Source organism: Saccopteryx leptura, chromosome 4 (assembly GCF_036850995.1).
Source record: "Saccopteryx leptura isolate mSacLep1 chromosome 4, mSacLep1_pri_phased_curated, whole genome shotgun sequence".
NCBI classification, from domain to species: Eukaryota; Metazoa; Chordata; class Mammalia; order Chiroptera; family Emballonuridae; genus Saccopteryx; species Saccopteryx leptura.
Window position 1 is genome coordinate 59,149,258 of NC_089506.1, and position 7,222 is coordinate 59,156,479.

Here is a 7,222-nt window from a genome sequence, read left to right on the forward strand (position 1 = left end):
TCTGAAGCTGGAAACGGGGAGAGACAGTCAGACAGACTCCCGCATGCGCCCGACCGGGATCCACCCGGCATGCCCACCAGGGGCGACGCTCTGCCCACCAGGGGGCGATGCTCTGCCCCTCCGGGGCGTTGCTCTGCTGCGACCAGAGCCACTCTAGCACCTGGGGCAGAGGCCAAGGAGCCATCCCCAGTGCCCGGGCCATCTTTGCTCCAATGGAGCCTTGGCTGCGGGAGGGGAAGAGAGAGACAGAGAGGAAGGAGGGGGGGTTGGAGAAGCAAATGGGCGCTTCTCCTATGTGCCCTGGCCGGGAATCGAACCCGGGTCCCTCCGCACCTCAGGCCGACGCTCTACCGCTGAGCCAACCGGCCAGGGCCAAACCTTGCCTTTTTTATCGTTCTATCCTCAGCATCATTTCTGGGATATAATAGATACTAAATATAAATTCTATAAAATGAATGTTGAATAGATTATGCAATCATGCTATTTAAGTGTTTTTTTCCTTTAGCTACTTCTCAGCTTTATCAGAATTTGAAGAATTTAACAGAAATCAGGTAGATAGGTCAACTAAATAGTTTAATGGAGATATCTTCTAATCTTCAGTTTCCTGATTTGTGTCTGACAGGTTTAAAGACAATATTAATGGGTTACTAAATTGGTGACACTTCCTAGTATTAAGTAAACTATCCTATAAAATACTATTTAAAATTTTTGATTGATTTTAGAGAGAGGGAGAGAGAGAGAGAAAAACATAGACCTGTTCCTGTATGTGCCCTGACTGGGGATTGAACCAGCAACTTCTGTGTATTGAGATAACCAATCAAGCTACCCTACCAATGGTAAGATGTTGTTTTGAACTTGGTAAGTTAGATAAGATAATCAAGAATTACAATTTTATTTTGAGAATCTATATTTAATATATCCAAATCTATAATATATTATAATCTTTGAACTTTAGAGATTTAAATGCATCATTTAAAGTTTGTTTATTACTAGTATCAAGGCCAAATATGCATTAATTTATTTCATGCTTTATTACAATGCATGAAGTGACCTATAAAAACTATCATGGTAAAAAGTTCTCATATATACTCTTCATTATTTGACCTTTAACTTTCCTCTTATATATATTTGTAGAGTAATTAATGCAAAAGACATCATCTTAAGAGTTTTCACTTTCTTTGTTTTATTTATTTATTTTATTTTTTATTAAGTGAAAATTGGGGCGGCAGGGAGGCAGAGAGACAGACTCCTGCATGTGCCCCGACTGGGATCCATCTGGCAAGCCCTCCACAGGGTAATGCTCTGCTCATCTGGGGTTACTGCTCTGTTGTTCATCAACTGAGCTATTTCAATGTCTGAGGCGAGACCATGGAGCCATCCTCAGTGCTTGGGGCTAACTTGCTTAAACCATTGGAATCACGGCTGTGGAAGGGGAAGAAAGAAAGAGAGACAGAGAGAGAGAGAAAAGGTAAGAGAGAGGGGTGGAGAAGCAGATGGATGCTTCTCCTGTATGCCCTGACTGGGAATCGAAGCTGGGACTTTCACACACCAGGCTAATGTTCTACTGCTGAGTCAACAAACCAGGGCAAGAATTTTCAATTTCAAAAAGTTCATAATGCATTCATCAAATAAACTATTCAAAAAGATTTTAGGTTATTTTATGTGACATTTGCTCATAAGTTGCAAATATGGATACAAGTTCTATTTGTATTCATGTCCACTATTATGAAAATTTTAAATGTAAAATAGCAATCAGTCCTTTCAAAAATCTAGATTCATTATATAAAATTTAAATAACTCATACTAAAAATATAGTATTGGAATTTTAAAATAAAAATATTTTTATTAATTTAATATAAAACATCTCACAAAACTTAGTTATATCATAATAAACAAGAAAGTCAAGGTAATATATACCTTCTTTATGGCACATATACATATTATAATCTCTATCTTCATTCAAAATTTTAATAAACAAGTTTAGAATCAGTGGCACAATTGTCAGTTAAACATAAACAAATAAAAAATGAACACACAACAAAGGATAGGAAGGTCGGCAATATGACAATCTTTTTTTAAATTTTATTTATTGATTTTTAGAGAGAGGAAGGGGTCAGGATAGAGAGAGAGAGAGAGAGAGAGACCGACTCTTTGGATTTGTTGTTCCACTTATTCATGCCATCATTTGTTGTCTCTTGTATATGCCCTGACCAGGGATCTAACCTGCAACCTTAAAAGTCGGGACAACCTTCTATCTGAGCTACCTTGGCACGGCCAGTATAACAGACTTTTATTGTTGATAAACTACTCTGGAATATTATGCTTGCAAATACAACATTTAGGTACAGAAACTCATATCAAAAGCACTTACATGGAATCACAGTTCTTTTGACATATATAGCAATATGCCTGTTTGAAGATATTTATCAACCATAATTTGTTAACATTATGGACTGAATGGCAACCAATATGTATTACAAATATATGTTTATATTCATAGAAGCATGATATAATAGAGCACAAATGGAATGTTAGAGATTAGGAGTAAATGTTTAAAAAGGCATTTTACCCATGTTACTTGTTTGTCTAACAATCTGTTCCTTCACAGATAATGTGAATTAGCAAATGCAATATTCTTCTGGGTTGGGTGGAAGCATTTTGCTCCATTCATACAGCACTTATAACAACACAATTTATTTCAGTTAGAGATTATGTACTCCTTAAGTATTTGCAAGACAAATAAGAAATTTAAAATGAAAAGATTCAGATATATTCAAATTAAAAAAGCAGTCTTACCAATGTAGTAAAGAATGCAAATAAATGACTACATTTTTCCTGATTTTATTCAGTGTTCTTCTCAAAGTCACCTTCATATGACACAATGCACATTGAAAGTAGTGAGGTGTAGAGGCATGACTCCTGAATGTGAATCCTAACATGATAAGTCATTTAATAAGTGAGATAATTATATCTGCCATGAAGTAAGATTATACAGATGAAGGATAGTATAAACTGACCAACCATGTTTGGCTAAATAGACACAAAATGAATGGTATAATTTTTATTAAATAGTAAAAAAATATTCCTATATCTATCTCTTAAGAATATATTTTCTACCTCTCTAAAAGGGCAGAGAATTAAAGAATAAGAACAGAAGTATTTGGCAGGGTTATGAAAAAAATAAAATCTTCCTTAAATAGCAAAGTGAAGGAGTAGAAAGAAAGATATTTAATAAATATTTAAATAGTACCAATTTTGTGCTGGGCACTTTACATATTCTGTATCATACAATTTTTTTTCAAATCCCTTAAAGTAGATATTTTAAACTCCAGATCTCTCAATAGAGTACCAAGGTTCTAAGAAGTCAATTTAATTTTCTCATTGATTCCAAAGCCTATGTTTGTTCTTGCTGTCCCAGAGGCTGGGCTCTAAAGTCTCAGTAAATGTAGGCCATGATTCAGGAAAGCCATTGACTGGGAAAAGCCGAAATCAGTCTTCTAGTGAAGGGCAGAGGACAAGTTCCAGGTAGAAGAAACCTGGGTTTAAAGTGCACAACCTGAGTCTAAAGTGCACAGGGGAGCTTGTCTATAGCTACATGAAACTGAGGGCAATGTGACTTCCTATTCAAATTTTAAATGAGGTACAAGATGGTAATGGTGCTCTGTCTGGTAATACAGTAATGCCTTGACACATGAGTTTAATTTGTTCCATGGCAGAGCTCATGACTCAGTTTGCTTGTGTGTCAAATCAAATTTCCCCACTTAAATTAATGGGAATGCAATTAATCTGTTCTGGCCCCCAAAAATCACATGAATTTTAATTTTTATATGCTTTTCAATAAGAAAATGTACTTTCTAAATAACAAATACACACACACACACAGTAAGAGAGAATGTAGAGAAATAAACTGGTTTATGAAGTGTATTTACCTTGAAGGTCAGACGAAGATGCTGGTGGAGGGGGAGGAGACTGGCGGAGGAGGTTTTCATTCCGTGCGCTATTCTTTAACATAGTTACTCTCTACACACTTAATGCTACATGTAACTGCAAATTTTAACTTAGACACTACATATGATATGTAACTTTATTCCTAAACTTAATTGCTATTTTTTACTTTGCTTAATCATCATCATTTTCTTCACTGACTTTTGGCTTTTTCGCCACATTTTCCTCACTTTCTCTTAGAGGCCGTTTCAACAAAAAACCTTTCCATGGAAGTTTGTTTCTTCCTCCCTTTCAGAATATTTGGCAGGCCATTTAGTGGAGCTCGTGATTCAAATATCCGCTCATGACTTAAAGCAAAAAAATTCCATGAGTGACTGACTGCTCATCTCTCAAATTGCTTGTGATTTAAAGTGCTCATGTGTCAAGGTACCACTATATTCTTATTGTTGATCTGGATGGTTTCTAGATGTAAATGTGGTAACTTCCACATATATCAATCTGTATATTAATAATGTATATATAAGTATTAATTTTGTGTATTATATACATATACATGTGTATTTTATATATGCATGCATATATAAGCATATATTTATGTATATATTTGCTTCAATAAAGTATAAAAAAAATCAATGTCCAGTGTGCACTTGTAACAAAAGAATTTGGCCATAGCCTGAAGAGAATCAGATCAAATGAAGCACTCACAAATGGACACAGATACTGGGAGATTAGCCAGAAAATCACTGCAGTAACTTGGACAGTACCAACTGATTCTTACATATTGTTTGTAAGTGCAATAAGAACATTTACTAAAAATATACGAAGTCAATAAGGAAGCAAATGTTAGAAATCACACATCTTAAGTTAATATTAGCCATGAGCCAACTCTTTGCAGGAATATAAGGTATTTCTTATGATTAGAATACTTAGTGGGAGATCTTGCTGTGAGAAAAGTTTTTTAATTGGTTGTTTTCCTACATTCTGTGAAATACACTAAGAACTTGCTCCTTAGCAGCAAAATTGACATTTTGCAATGCATGTGGAGCCTCTATTATAATGAGACACAGGGATGTTTGCAGGGCTAGAGAAAACCGACCCATTGAAAATTTATATTCAGTGTTCTAAATAATTAAATAAGAACAAATATTTTTAAGTTATTTCAAGATTTTGTACATCCAGAGAATCCGCTTCACTTTTGTAATACCAATGGGCTCTTTGTTAGTAAGTGTCACATCATGATCTTAAATATATGATTATTTATTTGTTTTTTTCTATCCCCTAGTAGAACTTAATGTACATTAGGAAGGTGATTTTTCTCTGTGCTGTTAACTTTTATATTTGCAGCATGCTGCACAGATTAGATACTAAATAAAATTTTTTGAATAACTTAATTAATGTAACTTGTTCTCAACCCTCATCAGTATACATCTTTGAAACACTTTTCAAGGTTAAAAAACTTTATTAAACCAACATTCAAAACCATATCTCCATGGTTCATTTCAAAGAATTTCAGTTTTCTTTCTTCATATGCTTTCCAGTCTTCTTTTTTAATTTTCTTTTGCTGGGGATTCTTTTTTCTTTCTTTCTGGGAAACCTCATTCATTCATAGAGAGGCTGAAAATAATAGTAATAAAAAAGGCAAACTTCAAAATCAGATTCTAAAAAAATTACACTCTATAAGTCTCACTTTTCTCATCTATAAATTGGTGTCCTAATGTTATTCCAAAGAGTAGATGGAATAACATTTATAAATTATAACAATCAACCCTTATTATATTTTCTGTTATTATATTTTCCTCTGCAAATGGTTGAAATCATTAACTTTCAACTTTAAAGCATGTTTTAGATCTACATTTGCAACTCTCTGATGGACATCAACACAGAAATATCATTTGAAAACTTTCTATTCAACTTGCATACCAAACTAATTTTCCTCCTAATTCAGATAACTTGACATCCCTTGGCTCAATGATCTTTTCTTGTCTTAAATGTCCAATCAATGAGTTGTTAGTAATACTTTTTTTTTAAATTATCTATTCTTTTTATATAAAAAATTGTTTTTCCATTTCCACTGCTCCCTTGATGGTACAAAATTATAGATGTGTCTATTACAATAGCTTACAAATGTTACATGCACTTTCTCCTTCATGACTCAGTTATTTCATCATTCTGCAGCCAAAATGCTCCCCCTAAAACACAAATATATTAAATCAGTCTTTCCTTTTTATTTTTCTTTGCAAAAATGATGTGTCACTGATCACAATTCCATTGAGATCCAGGAATTTCTTTAGTGCAATCTCAATACTATAGGGAGCTTTCCTCCTTGAAGAAGTAAGTATGCTAGAGATACTGGGTACAGGTGCTCTAGGATGGGCATAAAGGGTAACTAGAGATGGCCATGCAAATCCCATGGCCTGGACAAAGATCAGATGGTCTCCTATGATATGAGATCCTGAATATGACACTTTAGATGGTTCCATGCAGATATATTCAACAAGTTCGACTCACTTATTTCCTTTTTTTGGGGGGTCCTTTTATTTTCCTGTTTGCTTATTATGCTATTTGGTTTCCCAGTTCATATACTGGGGGTAATATTCCTTACTTCTCAGTCAATTCTGGGTCCCTGGGTCTACCTCTTCTTTAGTTTTCAACAGGTTGGGGAAAATAAGGAAGCAGAAATGAACAAAAACAAAGAAACAGAAAAACTTTATCTTTTTCTTTGGCATTCTATTAAAATCAGAATATGATTTTTTGCCTCTGCCCCAAAGGACAAAAAGGAATTTAATTTCAAATTCTCCTCATATGTGAGAAAGTATTTGCTTTGTATCTTTCAAAATAACCCCACGTGAAAGTGGTTGAATGTCTAAATCCTATTTTGTTAAAAGAGATAAATTATTCTTAACGTGGTCTACAATGTCCTTCCTTGTTTCTTCAGTCTTATCTCACACCATGAACCATCTTACTGTCTTCTGAAGTTACCACTGGACATATAATTAGTTTCTCAAACTTGCCAGTTTCTGTTCTATCACTGGAACTGTACATGCTGTTCCCATTGTTTGAAATACTTCTAGGAAAGGGGGGGAGGGAGTTAGAGGGAGGGGGTAGAAAAGGGTGTAAATAAGAACATGGGGGTGGAGGGTGAGGGTGTTATATTCAGGGGGACACTTGAATCCATGTTAACACAATAAATTAAAATTAATAATAATACTAAAAAAGAAATACTTCTCCTTTTCTCTTTCACTTCATAGTTAACCCACACTATTTCTTCTCAATTGTA

General features: G+C 34.6%; 1 non-coding gene across 1 annotated transcript; it reads right to left on the reverse strand.

Moving 5' to 3' along the window:
- Positions 1 to 296: 296 nt before the first annotated feature.
- TRNAL-GAG (transfer RNA leucine (anticodon GAG)) lies at positions 297 to 373 on the reverse strand. The gene has a single exon. It is a non-coding gene; the product is annotated as a tRNA-Leu (tRNA).
- Positions 374 to 7,222: the final 6,849 nt, after the last annotated feature.